Raw genomic sequence first — 14,972 nt, 5'->3', positions numbered from 1 at the left:
ATCCCACCTTCCAGACCAAGAGTATGGGGGTGAGGGGGAGGGGGAGGTGATGGATGAAGCCCACACTGTTGTACCCACTCTGGAGGAGGTGCAGGTGCTGCCCATTGAGGTGCCAGGCCCTTTCCTGAGAGGTATGTGTGTTGGTGGGATATTCCATGTTTTCTCACAGTCTGAGGCTGGGGATTCCAGTGGGGCGTAGCGAGGCACACCCAGGGCCCCACCGTCCAAGATTGTGGGTCCCAGTGGAATGCAGCAAGGCACATCCAGCGCCCCACCGTCCAAGGCTGCGGGTCCCAGAGCGGCGCAGTGAGGCACACCCAGGGCCCCACTGTCCAAGACTGTGGGTCCCAGTGGAATGCAGCAAGGCACACCCAGGGCCCCATCGTCCAAGGCTGCGGATCCCAGTGGGGCGCAGTGAGGCACACCCAGGGCCCCACTGTCCAAGACTGTGGGTCCCAGTGGAATGCAGCAAGGCACACCCAGGGCCCCATCGTCCAAGGCTGCGGGTCCCAGTGGAATGCAGCAAGGCACATCCAGGGCCCCACCATCCAAGGCTGTGGGTCCCAGTGGGGCGCAGCGAGGCACACCCAGGGTCCCACCATCCAAGGCTGCGGGTCCCAGTGGGGCACAGCGAGGCACACCCAGGGCCCCACCATCCAAGGCTATGGGTCCCAGTGGAATGCAGCAAGGCACATCCAGGGCCCCACCATCCAAGGCTGCGGGTCCCAGTGGGGCGCAGCGAGGCACACCCAGGGTCCCACCATCCAAGGCTGCGGGTCCCAGTGGGGCACAGCGAGGCACACCCAGGGCCCCACCATCCAAGGCTATGGGTCCCAGTGGAATGCAGCAAGGCACATCCAGGGCCCCACCATCCAAGGCTGCGGGTCGCAGTGGGGCGCAGCGAGGCACAGCGAGGGTCCCACCGTCCAAGGCTGCGGGTCCCAGTGGGGCGCAGCGAAGCACACCCAGGGCCCCACCATCCAAGGCTGCGGGTCCCAGTGGAATGCAGCAAGGCACATCCAGGGCCCCACCGTCCGAGGCTGCGGGTCCCAGTTGGATGCAGCAAGGCACACTCAGGGTCCTACTCTCTGAGTCTGCGGGTCCCAGTGGGATGCAGCGAGCCACACCCAGGGTGAGGAGGGGAAGGAAAGCTCGACAGCGCTCTCCTGGGGTGCAGGATCGAACATATGTGGTTCAAATAATGGCAATGAATGCGGAGAGCAATGACCTTACACGATCCCTCCTGGATACTATCAGTGGGGTGGGTGATGAGGTATCGGGACTGATGGGAGAAGGAACAACTGTCCGGGAACATGAGGGAAGGAATGTCACAGGCAGCTGATACCATGCTGGTGCACATGAGGAGGGAATGTCGCAGGTAGTTGATGCGCCGTCAGTGAACATGAGGGAGGGAATGTTACAGGTAGTTGAAACACTGTTGGTCAACATGAGGGAGGGAATGTCAAATGTAGCTGATACACTGTCGGCGAACATGAGGGAGGTTATATTGGAGGTAGTTGAGACACTGTCAGGGCACATGAGGGAGGGAATGTCAAATGTAGCTGATACACTGTCGGCGAACATGAGGGAGGTTATATTGGAGGTAGTTGAGACACTGTCAGGGCACATGAGGGAGGGAATGTCGGAGTTAGCTGCTGCAATAAGTGAACATACCCAGATACCGTGCCCATTGACAGAATCAACTGCCACTCCCACTCCAATTCCCAGACCAGTCTCTGAAGAGACCCAATCCGGACCGTCCACATTACTGCCTGCCCCCTCACCCCCCTTCAAGAAGTGCGCATTACCCGAAATATTCAAAAGAATAAGCTTGGTACCAACCCGAGAAATGCTGTGCCAATGTGTGCGGGCAGGGGTGGAGTCAACAAGACCAAGCACAGCGGGTGGTCTTAGAATAAGTTTGAGGAGAGATGGGTGCAGCCTTTCTTTGCTGCTGCTGTTGTTATTATTATTGTTGTTACTGTTGTAAACAAATTAAAAGTTTTTTGTAAGTTATGTAAATTTACAAGTATAAAAGTTTGTAAGTGATCTTAAGATCACTTACAAACCTTAAGATCACTTACAAACTCTAAGATCACTTAAAAACTTTAAGTGATCTTAAAGTTTGTAAGTGATCTTAATTGAAAACCTTTAAGTATGATACAAGAATATTTTTTATTAAAGTTAAGTTAAGTACAAACACAGAAACATAGAAACAACAAATGTTTGTTAAACTTTTGGATAAAATATATTTTAAATTATAACTGAATCATCTCCATTATTTGTTCCATTATTAACACAACTTTTTGAAGTAAAAAAGAATCATTCCATTACTGGTCCATTAAGGCAACACAACATTATGGAACAGGTCCAAACAGTAAACATGGTCCATGTGGAATAGTTGCCACTGAGCCTTCAGGCAGAAAAGTATTCATAGATGAGCTGCTGGCGCAAGGCTCGAGCAATCGTTAAAGGGGCACGACAGCCCGCTCTCCTATGCCGTCATGCTCTGGGTTCAGGTCTTTGCATGGCTTCCTTGTCCTCTTCCTCTTCTTCCTCCTCCTCCTCCTCCTCCTCCTCCTCGTCATCTGCATCATCCTCCGCATCATCAGCCACTCTCACCTCAGCTGGGTCTTCTATTACCAGCTGCTGTTGCCTCATGATGGCTAAGTTATGCAGCATGAAGCACACAACAGTGAACTGACCGACAATCTCAGGGGAGTATTGCAAGTAGGCCTCCGGAATGGTGCAGGCATCGGAAATGCTGTTTCAAGATGCCAATGGTCCTCTCTATTATGCTGCGCATCGCAATGTGTGACATGCTGTATTCCCAGCCAGCTTCCGTCCAGGCATCATGAACCAGGTGGCTAGGCTGTTTCCTTTGTCTCCCAGATGCCAGCTCTGCACTTCTGGCTGCTGCTAAAACATGGCAGATATAGTGTAGCATGAACGCGTCATGGGTGCTCCCAGGGTACCATGCATCAACTGACATGATGCGATGCATGTCGTCACATACGAGCTGTACATTAACGGAGTGGAAGCCTTTTCTGTTCCTGCACATCTTGGAATCCTCCAAAGGTGCTCGCAAGGCAATGTGGGTATAATCAATGCAGCCCTGTATCTTTGGGAAGCCAGCAATCCTAGGGAAGCCCACAGCCCTTTCACGCATTGCCTGGGCAGTCATGGGAACTTTATGTAGTCATTCCTCTGGGCATATAGGGCAGCAGTCACCTGCCGAATGCAGATATATGTTGCATGTTGAGAAATGGCACACACATCCCCAGTTGTGGCCTGGAATGATTCTGATGCATAGAATGAAAGTGCAACTGTAACCTTCACTTCAACTGACAAAGCAGTCCTCCTGATGCTTCTAGGTTGCAGGTCTGCTTTGACCAACTCACAGATCTCAGTTACAACTTTTTTGTGATAACGCAGCCTTCTCACACAGTCTGCATCACTCTGGTGCAGGTATGAACGCCTGTCTTGATATGCCCGATGTAGGTAAGGCCTCCTGCCCATCATCCTATGTGCTCTGAGATTCCTCATGCGATGACGTCGAATCAATCATCTCCTCCACAGCACAATCATGCAGAAGGCTTGCACGAGTGTTGTTAGTGTTGTCCCCATAATTAAATTGTACCTTTGCAAGAAGTTCAAAAGAGCAGGACAAGCTTCCTTGTTCTCTCTCTTCCCAAGGTCGCCGCCCTAGTATGGATCACAGCCTGGTCTACGCATGTGCAATAGGCTTGCTTAGAATGGGAAGCTAGGCATTCAAATGAGGACATTTGGGGCAACGAAGTCGAATGCAATTCTTTAATTTTAGATTTTTTTCAAGTAGCACCCTGCCACCGACTGAGCGTTTCATCATTGGGCTCGAGGGTCGCTTCCTCACCCAGACACGGGATCAGCAAACATCCCTCCTCGTGCCCCCACCCCCTGGGCTTCTTTCGATGCTGCTGCATAGTGTAAAGCTGCCCATCCCTTCAGTTTGGCATCTACACATCCCCACCCCCCACGGGCTTCTTTTGAAGCCGGGCCCCGAGCCCTCTGTGTCTGGACGAGGGAGCGATTCTGCCAGTCAACGCTCCGACCCTAGAACCTGATTTAGAGACGTTCGGTTGTGCCGTGGCACTTTGAAAAAAATCCAAAATTAAAGAATTACATTAAACTTCCATTTTTTGCATTTTAAGTTTGAAATAATTAAGCTTGATGATGCAAATTTAATGTGTTCCTGACTCCCTCCAAAACGTCGCCTAAAAACAATGACATCTTTCTGCGCCAATATTTTAATGTGCGCTGCCTTTTCTTAAGTGCCCAGAAGGTTTTTTGAGAGTGGTCACATACGCCATCCTAGGAAAAATGTAAGTTGGCACAGACATCAGGTTGTGACACAAAAAAAAACGAACCTAAAAAAATCGTAACTAAGTGAGCTACGCTGGCACACAACCTTTGTGGAAACTTGAATTTAGGCAAAAAAAAGTGGCGGGTGCCAAAAAAACTCCGCAAATCACTGGGGAAAATTGAGCCCAATAATACTGATATTTGGAGCTGATGGAACACATTCACCAAGATGCTGTAATCTATACATTTTGGTAGTTATCCAGCTGACTTTAGACAACACTTCTACATTGTGTTCTGTGAAGCTTTTAGTGTCACTGAAGAATTGGCTAAAGTGGTCTGCTTTCCATGCATTACAGAAAACTACAAAGAACAATGGTCTATGGAACAGATATTTGTACAGAATCATCTTAAAGAATCATTTGTAGCTTCGGAATAATTGTCACATACTTAAAATGAACCGGGCACTATTATTTAGTTTTTTGTGTAGACATTGAGTGGGGGAAATTCAGGGTGTTTGTGTCTCCAATTTTTCAGCCAGTCACTGTTACCGGCTGCCACGAAATTCCATGGGACCACGCGATCGACTAGAAAGAATACTATTTTTATTCCCCTTCCCCACCTCCCCTTTAATTGTTGAGATATGAGTATATCTCAGCCTTGGTTTGTAATCTTTATTTCCATCGTATTTACATCCAATAAACAAAATGCAGCATTTGTTTTAACTGTGGAGTTCCTTAATTGGTTATGAACATAATTGGTTAAAGGAACATACAAAAGTGATGGGCAAGAAAAGAGCAGCTGGTCCATCAAGTCCACCCCACACTCCTGGGGCTAGACTTTCAGCACATCATCGCCCATTTATCACCCATTTAGCGCCCATATGAGCGCTGAGATGCAGGCTATAGCCCATTTTTGCTAAAAAGTGGAATCGAGCGCCCGATATCACCCATTTATTGTTGGCCCAACTTTCAGCACACAGGAATGTGCTGCATCGCCCGGCCTACATTTTTAAAAAAGAATATGATGTCACCCGCATGCAAGGCCGAGAATAGTGCTGGAAATGGAAACTTGTGTCCGATTATCACCCAGATTATCGGCGACCGCAACTTTCAGCATTTCATAAGAACATAAGAAATAGGAGCAGGAGTAGGCCATAAGACCCCTCGAGCCTGCTCTGCCATTCAATAAGAACATGGCTGATCTGATCATGGACTCAGCTCCACTTCCCCGTCCGCTCCGCATAACCTCTTTTCCCCCCATCACTCAAGAAACTGTCTATTTCGGTCTTAAAATTATTTAATGTCCCAGTTTCCTAGGGATGTCCTCGGGGGAGTGTTTGCTAGTGTTGTTGGGGAGGAGTTAAACGAATAAGGCAGGGGGATGGGAACATACGCAGGGAGACAGGGAAATAAAATGGAGGCAGAAGCAAAAGATAGAAAGGAGAATAGTAAAAGTGGAGGGCAGAGAAACCCAAGGCAACAAACAAAAAGGGCCACATTACAGCAAAATTCTAAAGGGGCAAAGTGTGTTAAAAAGACAAGCCTGAAGGCTCTGTGCCTCAATGCGAGGAGTATTCGGAATAAGGTGGACGAATTAACTGCGCAGACAGCAGTTAACAGATATGATGTAATTGGCATCACGGAGACATGGCTCCAGGCTGACCAAGGCTGGAAACTCAATATCCAGGGGTATTCAACATTTATGAAGGATAGGCAGAGAGGAAAAGGAGGCAGGGTGGCATTGCTGGTTAAAGAGGAAATTAATGCAATAGTAAGGAGGGACATTAGCCTGGATGATGTGGAATCGGTATGGGTGGAGCTGCGGAATACCAATGGGCAGAAAACGCTAATGGGAGTTGTGTACAGACCACCAAACAGTAGTAGTGAGGTTGGAGACAGCATCAAACAAGAAATAAGGGATGTGTGAAATAAAGGTACAGCAGTTATCATGGGCGACTTTAATCTACATATTGATTGGGTGAACCAAACTGGTAGCAATGCAGTGGAGGAGGATTTCCTGGGGTGTATTAGGGATGGTTTTCTCGACCAATATGTCGAGGAACCAACGAGAGAGCTGGTCATCTTAGACTGGGTGATGTGTAATGAGAAGGGACTAATTAGCAATCTTGTTGTGTGAGGCCCCTTGGGGAAGAGTGACCATAATATGGTAGAATTCTTTATTAAGATGGAGAGTGACACTGTTAATTCGGAAACTAGGGTCCTGAACATAAGGAAAGGTAACTTCGACGGTATGAGGCGTGAATTGCCGAGAATAGACTGGCAAAGGATACTTAAAGGGTTGACGGTGGATAAGCAATGGCAAACATTTAAAGATCACATGGATGAACTTCAGCAATTGTACATCCCTGTCTGGAGTAAAAATAAAACGGGGAAGGTGGCTCAACCGTGGCTAACAAGGGAAATCAAGGATAGTGTTAAAACCAAGTAAGAGGCATATAAATTGGCTAGAAAAAGAAACAAACCTGAGGACTGGGAGAAATTTAGAATTGAACATAGGAGGACTAAGGGTTTAATTAAGAGGGGGAAAATAGAGTACAAGAGGAAGCTTGCAGGGAACATAAAAACTGACTGCAAAAGCTTCTATAACTATGTGAAGAGAAAAAGATTAGTGAGGACAAACGTAGGTCCCTTGCAGTTGGATTCAGGTGAATTTATAATGGGGAACAAAAGAAATGGCAGACCAATTGAACAAATACTTTGGCTCTGTCTTCACGAAGGAAGACAGAAATAACCTTCCGAAAGTACTGGGGACAGTGGGTCTAGTGAGAAGGAGGAACTGAAGGATATCCTTATTAGGCAGGAAATTGTGTTAGGGAAACGGATGGGATTGAAGGCCGATAAATCCCTGGGGCCTGATAGTCTGCATCCCAGAGAACTTAAGGAAGTGGCCCTAGAAATAGTGGATGCATTGTTGTTCATTTTTCAACAGTCTATCGACTCTGGATCAGATCCTATGGACTGGAGGCTAGCTAATGTAACACCACTTTTTAAAAAAGGAGTGAGAGAGAAAACGGGTAATTATAAACCGGTTAGCCTGACATCAGTAGTGGGGAAACGTTGGAATCAATCATTAAGGATGAAATAGCAGCACATTTGGAAAGCAGTGACAGGATCGGTCCAAGTCAGCATGGATTTATAAAAGGGAAATCATGCTTGACTAATGTTCTGACATTTTTTGAGGATGTAACTAGCAGAGTGGACAAGGGAGAACCAGTGGATGTGGTGTATTTGGTCTTTCAAAAGGTTTTTGACAAGGTCCCGCACAAGAGATTAGTGTGCAAAATCAAAGCACATGGTATTGGGGGTAATATACTGACGTAGATAGAGAACTGGTTGGCAGACAGGAAGCAGAGAGTCGGGATAAACGGGTCCTTTTCAGAATGGCAGGCAGTGACTAGTGGGGTGCCGCAGGGCTCAGTACTGGGATCCCAGCTATTTACAATATACATTAACGATTTAGATGAAGGAATTGAGTGTAATATCTCCAAGTTTGCAGATGACACTAAACTGGGTGGCGGTCTGAGCTGTGAGGAGGACGCTAAGAGGCTGCAGGGTGACTTGGACAGGTTAGGTGCGTGGGCAAATGCATGGCAGATGCAGTAAAATGTGGATAAATGTGAGGTTATCCATTTTGGGAGCAAAAACACGAAGGCAGAATATTATCTGAATGGCAGCAGATTAGGAAAAGCAGAGGTGCAATGAGACCTGGGTGTCATGGTACATCAGTCATTGAAAGTTGGCATGCAGGTACAGCAGGCGGTGAAGAAGGCAAATGGTATGTTGGCCTTCATAGCTAGGGGATTTGAGTATAGGAGCAGGGAGGTCTTACTGCAGTTGTATAGGTTCTTAGTGAGGCTTCACCTGGAATACTGTGTTCAGTTTTGGCCTCCTAATCTGAGGAAGGACGTTCTTGCTATTGAGGGAGTGCAGCGAAGGTTCACCAGACTGATTCCAGGGATGGCTGGACTGTCATATTAGGAGAGACTGGATCAACTGGGCCTTTATTCACTGGAGTTTAGAAGGATGAGAGGGGATCTCGTAGAAACATAAGATTCTGACGGAACTGGACAGGCTAGATGTGGGAAGAATGTTCCTGATGTTGGGGAAGTCCAGAACCAGGGGACATTGTCTTAGGATAAGGGGTAGGCCATTTAGAACTGAGATGAGGAGAAACTTCTTCACTCAGAGAGTTGTTAACCTGTGGAATTCCCTGCCGCAAAGAGTTGTTGATGCCAGTTCATTGGATATATTCAAGAGGGAGTTTGATATGGCCCTTACGGCTAAGGGGATCAAGGGGTATGGAGCGAAAGCAGGAAAGGGGTACTGAGGGAATGATCAGCCATGATCTTATTGAATGGCGATGCAGGCTTGAAGGGTCAAATAGCCTACTCCTGCACTTATTTTCTATGTTTCTATATTTCCACAGCTCTCTGAGGCAGCGAATTCCACAGATTCACAACCCACTGAGAGAAGACATTTTTCCTCATGTCAGTTCTAAATGGGCGGCCCTTTATTCTAATTTCATGCCCTCTAGTTCTAGTCTCCCCCACCAGTGCAAACATCCTCTCTGCATCCATCTTGTCAAGCCCCCTCATAATCTTATACATTGCTATAAGATCACCTCTCATTCTTCTGAATGCCAATGAGTAGCGGCACAACTTACTCAACCTTTCCTCATAAGTCAACCCCATCATCCCCGGGATCAACCAAGTGAACCTTTTCTGAACTGCCTCCAAAGCAAGTATATCCTTTCGTAAATATGGAAACCAAAACTGCATGCAGTATTCCAGGTGTGGCCTCACCAATACCCCTGTACAGCTGTATCAAGACTTCCCTGCTTTTATACTCCAACCGCTTAGCAATAAAGGCCAAGATTCCATTGGCCTTCCTGATCACTTGCTGTACTTACATAATATCCTTTTGTGTTTCATGCACAAGTACCCCCAGGTCCCGCTGTACTGCAGCACTTTGCAATCTTTCTCCATTTAAATAATAACTTGCTCTTTGATTTTTTTCTGCCAAAGTCCATGACCTCACACTTTCCAACATTATACTCCATCTGCCAAATTTTTGCCCACTTACTTATCCTGCCTATGTCCCTTTTGCAGATTGTTTGTGTCCTCCTCACACATTGCTTTTCCTCCCATCTTTGTATCGTCAGCAAACTTGGCTACATTGCACTCAGTCCCTTCTTCCAAGTTGTTAATATAGATTGTAAATAGTTGAGGTCCCTTCACTGATCCCTGCGGCACCCCACTCATTGCTGATTGCCAACCAGAGAATGAACCATTTATCCCGACTCTCTGTTTTCTGTTTGTCAGCCAATTTTCTATCCATGCTAATATATTACTCCCACCCCTGTGAACTTTTATCTTGTGCAGTAACCTTTTGTGTGGCACCTTGTCAAGTGCCTTCTGGAAGTCCACATACACCACATCCACTGGTTCCCCTTTATCCACCCTGTTCATTACATCCTTAAAGAATTCCTGCAAATTTGTCAAACATGACTTCTCTTTCATAAATCCATGCTGACTTTGCCTGACCAAATTTTGCTTTTCCAAATGTCCTGTTACTGCTTCTTTAATAATGGACTCCAACATTTTCCCAAGCACAGATGTTAGGCTAACTGGTCGATAGTTTCCTGCTTTTTGTCTGACTCCTTTTTTAAATAGGGGCGTTACATTTGCAGTTTTCCAATCTGCTGGGACCTCCCCAGAATCCAGGGAAAAAGTCTCTGAAAAAAAGCTGCACTCATCTGACCTTAAGTCGGCATTTCTCGGCAGTACCCGGCACTATGGAAGCCATTTTGAAAGTCGGAGGATCTGCACTGAAAGGCTGCTTCAAGTGCTTATGAGGAGAATCAATTTGTGAGTGACTTTAATGCCTATTTGACTCTTGCCAATCATCTAATCACATTTGTATCTGTTGAGGACAAATTAAGGGCATTTATAGTGATGGGGCCTATAATTTCTCAACCAGTATAGGTTACTAATCACATGCTGCAGACTAGAGATGGGAGAAGGTATACTGAAGAGCATTATGTGCCCAATCAAAGAGATGGCAGACTGCTGCAGAGGAGGAGATGTTACACCCAATGCATTTACAGGGAAAAGCGATCATTCTTGAACTTGTCCGATAACACGTGCGTTTGGAGGCTGCGCTTCCAAAAGGAGGTTATCGGTGAGATATGCTCGCTAATTAAGGGAGATCTGCAGCTAACCAGCACCATCAGGACCACACTGTCCGTTGAGGTTCAGGTTACTGTGGCACTTTCCTTCTACAAATCGGGCTCCTTTCAGGCCTCAGCTGGCGACAATTGCGGTATCTCTCAGCACGCCACACATTGCTCCATTCAACAGTTGACTGAAGCCCTTTATGCATGCAGGATGGACTTTATAAGCTTCCCTATGACCAAGGAGGCACAGACTGAGAGAGCTTTGGGTTTCTTGTGAATAGCAAGCTTCCCCAAGGTGCAGGGAGCAATAGACTGTACGCGCATCACCCTGCGAGCAGCTTTACAGGATGCAGAGATGTTTCGGAAGCCAAAGGGATTTCACTCCCTGAATGTACAGCTCATTGTCGACCACAACATCATGACAGTAAATGCAAATTTATCAGGCAGCATCCATGTTGCAGATATCTTGCGTGAGAGCACTGTCTCTGACCTGTTTAAGAGTCAGCCACAAGGTCACGGTTGGATGCTGGGGGATGCTGGCTCATGACCCCCATGCATAAGCCCCAGACGGAAGCTGAGAAGCGCTACTATGAAAGCCAAATAGCTACACACAATATTGTCGAAAAGACAATTAGAATGCTTGAGCAGCGCTTCAAATACCTGGACCCCTCAGGAGGCAACCTACAATACTACCCCGAGCAGGTTGCTGAGTTCATTGTGGTGTGCTGTATGCTGTATAACCTAGCTATCAGGAGAGGACAACAATTGCCAGATGGGACTGCCGGTCCACCACAGGAGAGAGGGGAGATAGAAGAGGAAGACCAGGAGGAGGATGACAAGGACCTCGGGGTGGACAATCAGGCTGGCGATGAACCCATATTCCCACTCCCCTCCACAAACTGGAAAATCCCCTTGTTAGTTACGCAGCTGCAATATTCTTGTGTCAGCAGCTCATAAATGAACGCTTTGCATGAACTTACATTGGTGAGAGTTACAATTGCGTTACATTTCATCCTTGCCTGGCTTGGCCTGGCCATTGTATCCAACCATTGAATTGATGTTTTACCTTACATTATTCGAAGACACTTCAGGATAATTGTAAAGTTAAACAAAATAATTTAATAGTTAAACACGAATGTGAAAATTTTAAAATCAAACATGTATAACACCCCCCTCCCCAACCCCGAACATTCAACAATATTTTTAACACAACAATAATGTAACAGTGAACATTTAACAAAAATGTATTTTTAACAAGAAGTAACAACTATATACAACACCCTGCCCTTCCTACCTACGACCACGCCTCCTTCCTGAGCCTTGACGCCCCCCCTTCTAATAAGCCCCTGTTTCAATCCCCGAGTAACGGGACCAATACGTCTTGCAGCAGGGAACCTCAAGGCCTGCTGCTGTGGGGGTGGAGGCGGGGGGGTCACATTGGCAGAATTCCTCAGTGGCTGGAGGAGAAGATGTTTCAGAAGAAACGCCTTCCGAGCCAGAAGGAAGTTCTTCTTCCTGACTCGCATCTGTCCGGGCGGTTGGTGGGATGGCAACTTGGGGTGCAGTGCCGTCTCCCGACATTATCGCATGCTGCAAAGCATGGACAGCATCAGTCGTTTGGCCCCCTGCCATAACTATCCACTCCATGCCCTCCGTTATTCGTGCGGACATTGCGCCAGTGTTTCCGGTCAATTACCAATCGCCTGGAGGAGCTCTCGACCTATGTTGGCGCTCTCCCTGGACAGTGCAACCATGTCCTCGTTAGGATCTACCCATTGCAGCACATGCCTACCTCACTGACTCAATCTCCTTGGGGTCGGTGCAGGCACTGTATGCCTTGGAGTCACCTGCTGCAAGCTGCTTGGCCCCGTTACTTCATCCGTCGATGAAGACATGGCCGCAGGTACAACCAATGAAAATTCCTCCTCTTCACTAGTCTCCTCTGCACCCGTGGTGATGATCACCTGCAATGGCACAGGTGTTCGTGGAGCGGCCTCCCTTTGCCCCTCAGGAGTCTCGGGACCTGCAAAACATAATTGAAGTTATTAGAACAGAAGGGTAAACATGAGAATGCTTGCGCTGCGCTGGCATATGTATGAGGAGCAACACTACTATAATAAATATGAACGAGAGATGTTACATATGATTACATCATATGGTTGTACATTTATGGAATTCTCTGCCCCAGAGAGCTGTTGAGGCTGGGTCATTGAATATATTTAAGGCGGAGATAGACATATTTTTGGGCGATAAGGGAGTAAAGGGTTATGGGGAGCGGGCAGAGAAATGGAGCTGAGTCCATGATCAGATCAGTCATGATCTTATTGAATGGTGGAGTGGGCTTGAGGTGCCAAATGAACTACTCCTGATCCTATTTCTTATGTTCTTATGTTGTTAACCTGAGAGTAGTACAGAAGCTGCATGCATAACATGACATCATTCATATATTATAATGAAATGCCGTTACATTACTTTAAATTACCACTGGTTTACCACTGCTTGACACATTACTCACGTGGCACAACAGCGGGATCTGCACCACCACGGGTGGCAGAGCGACTGTGGCTGCCCACTAATGCTGCAGCATGTTCCTCTAAGTCCATCAGAGTGAGTATTTCTGCAGGGCCTCCTCCAGTATGCTTCTGCTCTCCCTGATTCTTAGATATCTTCCTCTGCAAATGTGCCAAGAGCATGGCATAAGCTAATTGACGAGGTACTATTACGGAAAGACAACAGATTCTAACATTATATGCTAATACGGTTTGTATCCACAATAGATGCATCGTTATAACATCTACGCTTAGAGAAAATATTTAATAACCATTTTTAGTAACTAATCCTTTGACACCAAACATCTTCCATACAATCTCTAGTAAGAGCCCCATCCGCGGCCCGTTGCATTCGGCACCTGACGGGAGGTAGGTGGTTTATTTGACCTGATGGAGGTCCCCGGGGGGGGGGGGGAATCAGGATCACTGGTGAGCTCGGCAATGACAGAACTGTTATGGGAGGGGGCAACCTGTCCATAGGCTGTGCTCAAAGATCTCCATGTGGCTGGAGCTAATGTCCCAAAGTGCCCCAGGGCAGACAGTGAGCCAGGGCAGCTCTCCCCCAGTTCAAGCTGGGTCTCTGAGTGAGTGACAGCAGCTGCAGAGACTGACACAGTCTGGGTAAAGGTGACCGGACCCCTTAATGCTCAGCCGTGCCCCATCCACCAGCCTAACCAAAAAGGAACGGTACCAAAATTAGACTTATAGGGCGCAGGTTCCGACCCCAGTCCAAATCTTAGTAGAGAAGATACGCAAGATTATCCAGCTTCATTACAATCCAGCAGATTTACATATTCAATGGATCATTACAATTTAAAATCTATTTAATACTTACTTTTGCGGAAACAACCAGGCTGTTCCACCTCTTGCAGCACTGGTCGGTTTCACGCCTATCGTGGGACACCGAGGACACTACATCGGCGATCTCGCCCCATATTTTATGATACATCCGGGGTGGAGGTTTCCCACGCTCATCCCGGGTTAATTGGCCTCATCGCATCTCGACCTCATGGACTAATGCCTTATTCGCGTCGTCGGAAAAGTGTTTTTCCCTCCTTCTCCCCGCAACCTCCTGCACACTCTCCACCGAGTCTTCGTGTGACATCGCCATAAATTTTGATATATTTCTGACGATAACTAACTCCTTCGCTTGACAAATCACCAATCCTTCACTCCTTCCTTCACAAAAGCTCTTCTTTCCACCACAAACACTCTTTCTCCCTCCCTTTGTCTTCTGAGCATGCGCAGATGACCCCTGACCTCCCGAATCGCAGGAAAAGTTATTTGCGAAAAAGAAAAGCGCATGGGCAGAATGGCCGTTGCTATGGACACCAACCTTGCATGACTGAATACATCGCTACGGCCTATTTCACATCCTAAGTCCCATTTCACAGCGATAAGGCTATTGGCCAAAATAAAAAGCCGCAATTAGCGGTCAAAAAAATGGGCGATATTCCAGCGATTCTGAAAAATAAAAAATCACAAAGGCCAGAAATAGCGCCCAATTTTTGGGGTGATATTGATCTTAGTGGAAAGTCTAGCCCATGATGTCTGGCTCATCATGACTAAACACTTCCCCCCTCCCCGCCATGTACTCCCCTAGGCGAGGCAAAACAATAGAAAGAAACAAAAAACAAAAAAGCCAATAAGGAAAAAAAATCTTGAAAATCCTCTCCGACCCCCTCAGGCTATCAAAACCAGTCCAGGAGATCACATTGATCATGCGTTTGTTATCTGTTAATCCCCTTACCTTTTATATAATATGATCTCTGCCCCAGCCAAGAACCAGCCCAGCTCCTTCTTGAAGGCAAGTGGAGAGTTAGCCCACACTGTACAAATGGGGCAAGCCATTTGTACAACCTCAAGGATCCCTCCTGTGCCTGACAC

The 14,972-nt window shown here is 47.0% G+C and overlaps 1 protein-coding gene across 2 annotated transcripts in view; it reads left to right on the top strand.

The window, feature by feature from the left end:
- LOC139258749 (calcitonin gene-related peptide type 1 receptor-like) overlaps positions 1–14,972 on the top strand; it is a 126,366-nt gene that overhangs the window by 73,176 nt on the left and 38,218 nt on the right. The window contains exon 1 of one of the 2 annotated variants that reach the window (XM_070874814.1): positions 34–131. The exons of the other annotated variant lie outside the window; for it this stretch is intronic. The gene's annotated coding sequence lies outside the window, so the exon portion shown is untranslated. Of the gene's footprint in view, positions 1–33; positions 132–14,972 lie in introns of those variants that run through there. 2 annotated transcript variants of the gene reach the window in all.

This window comes from Pristiophorus japonicus, chromosome 3, assembly GCF_044704955.1.
Source record: "Pristiophorus japonicus isolate sPriJap1 chromosome 3, sPriJap1.hap1, whole genome shotgun sequence".
Classification (NCBI taxonomy): Eukaryota; Metazoa; Chordata; class Chondrichthyes; family Pristiophoridae; genus Pristiophorus; species Pristiophorus japonicus.
The sequence above is the reverse complement of the archived record's forward strand: the minus strand, read 5'-3'. Positions and strand labels throughout refer to the sequence as shown.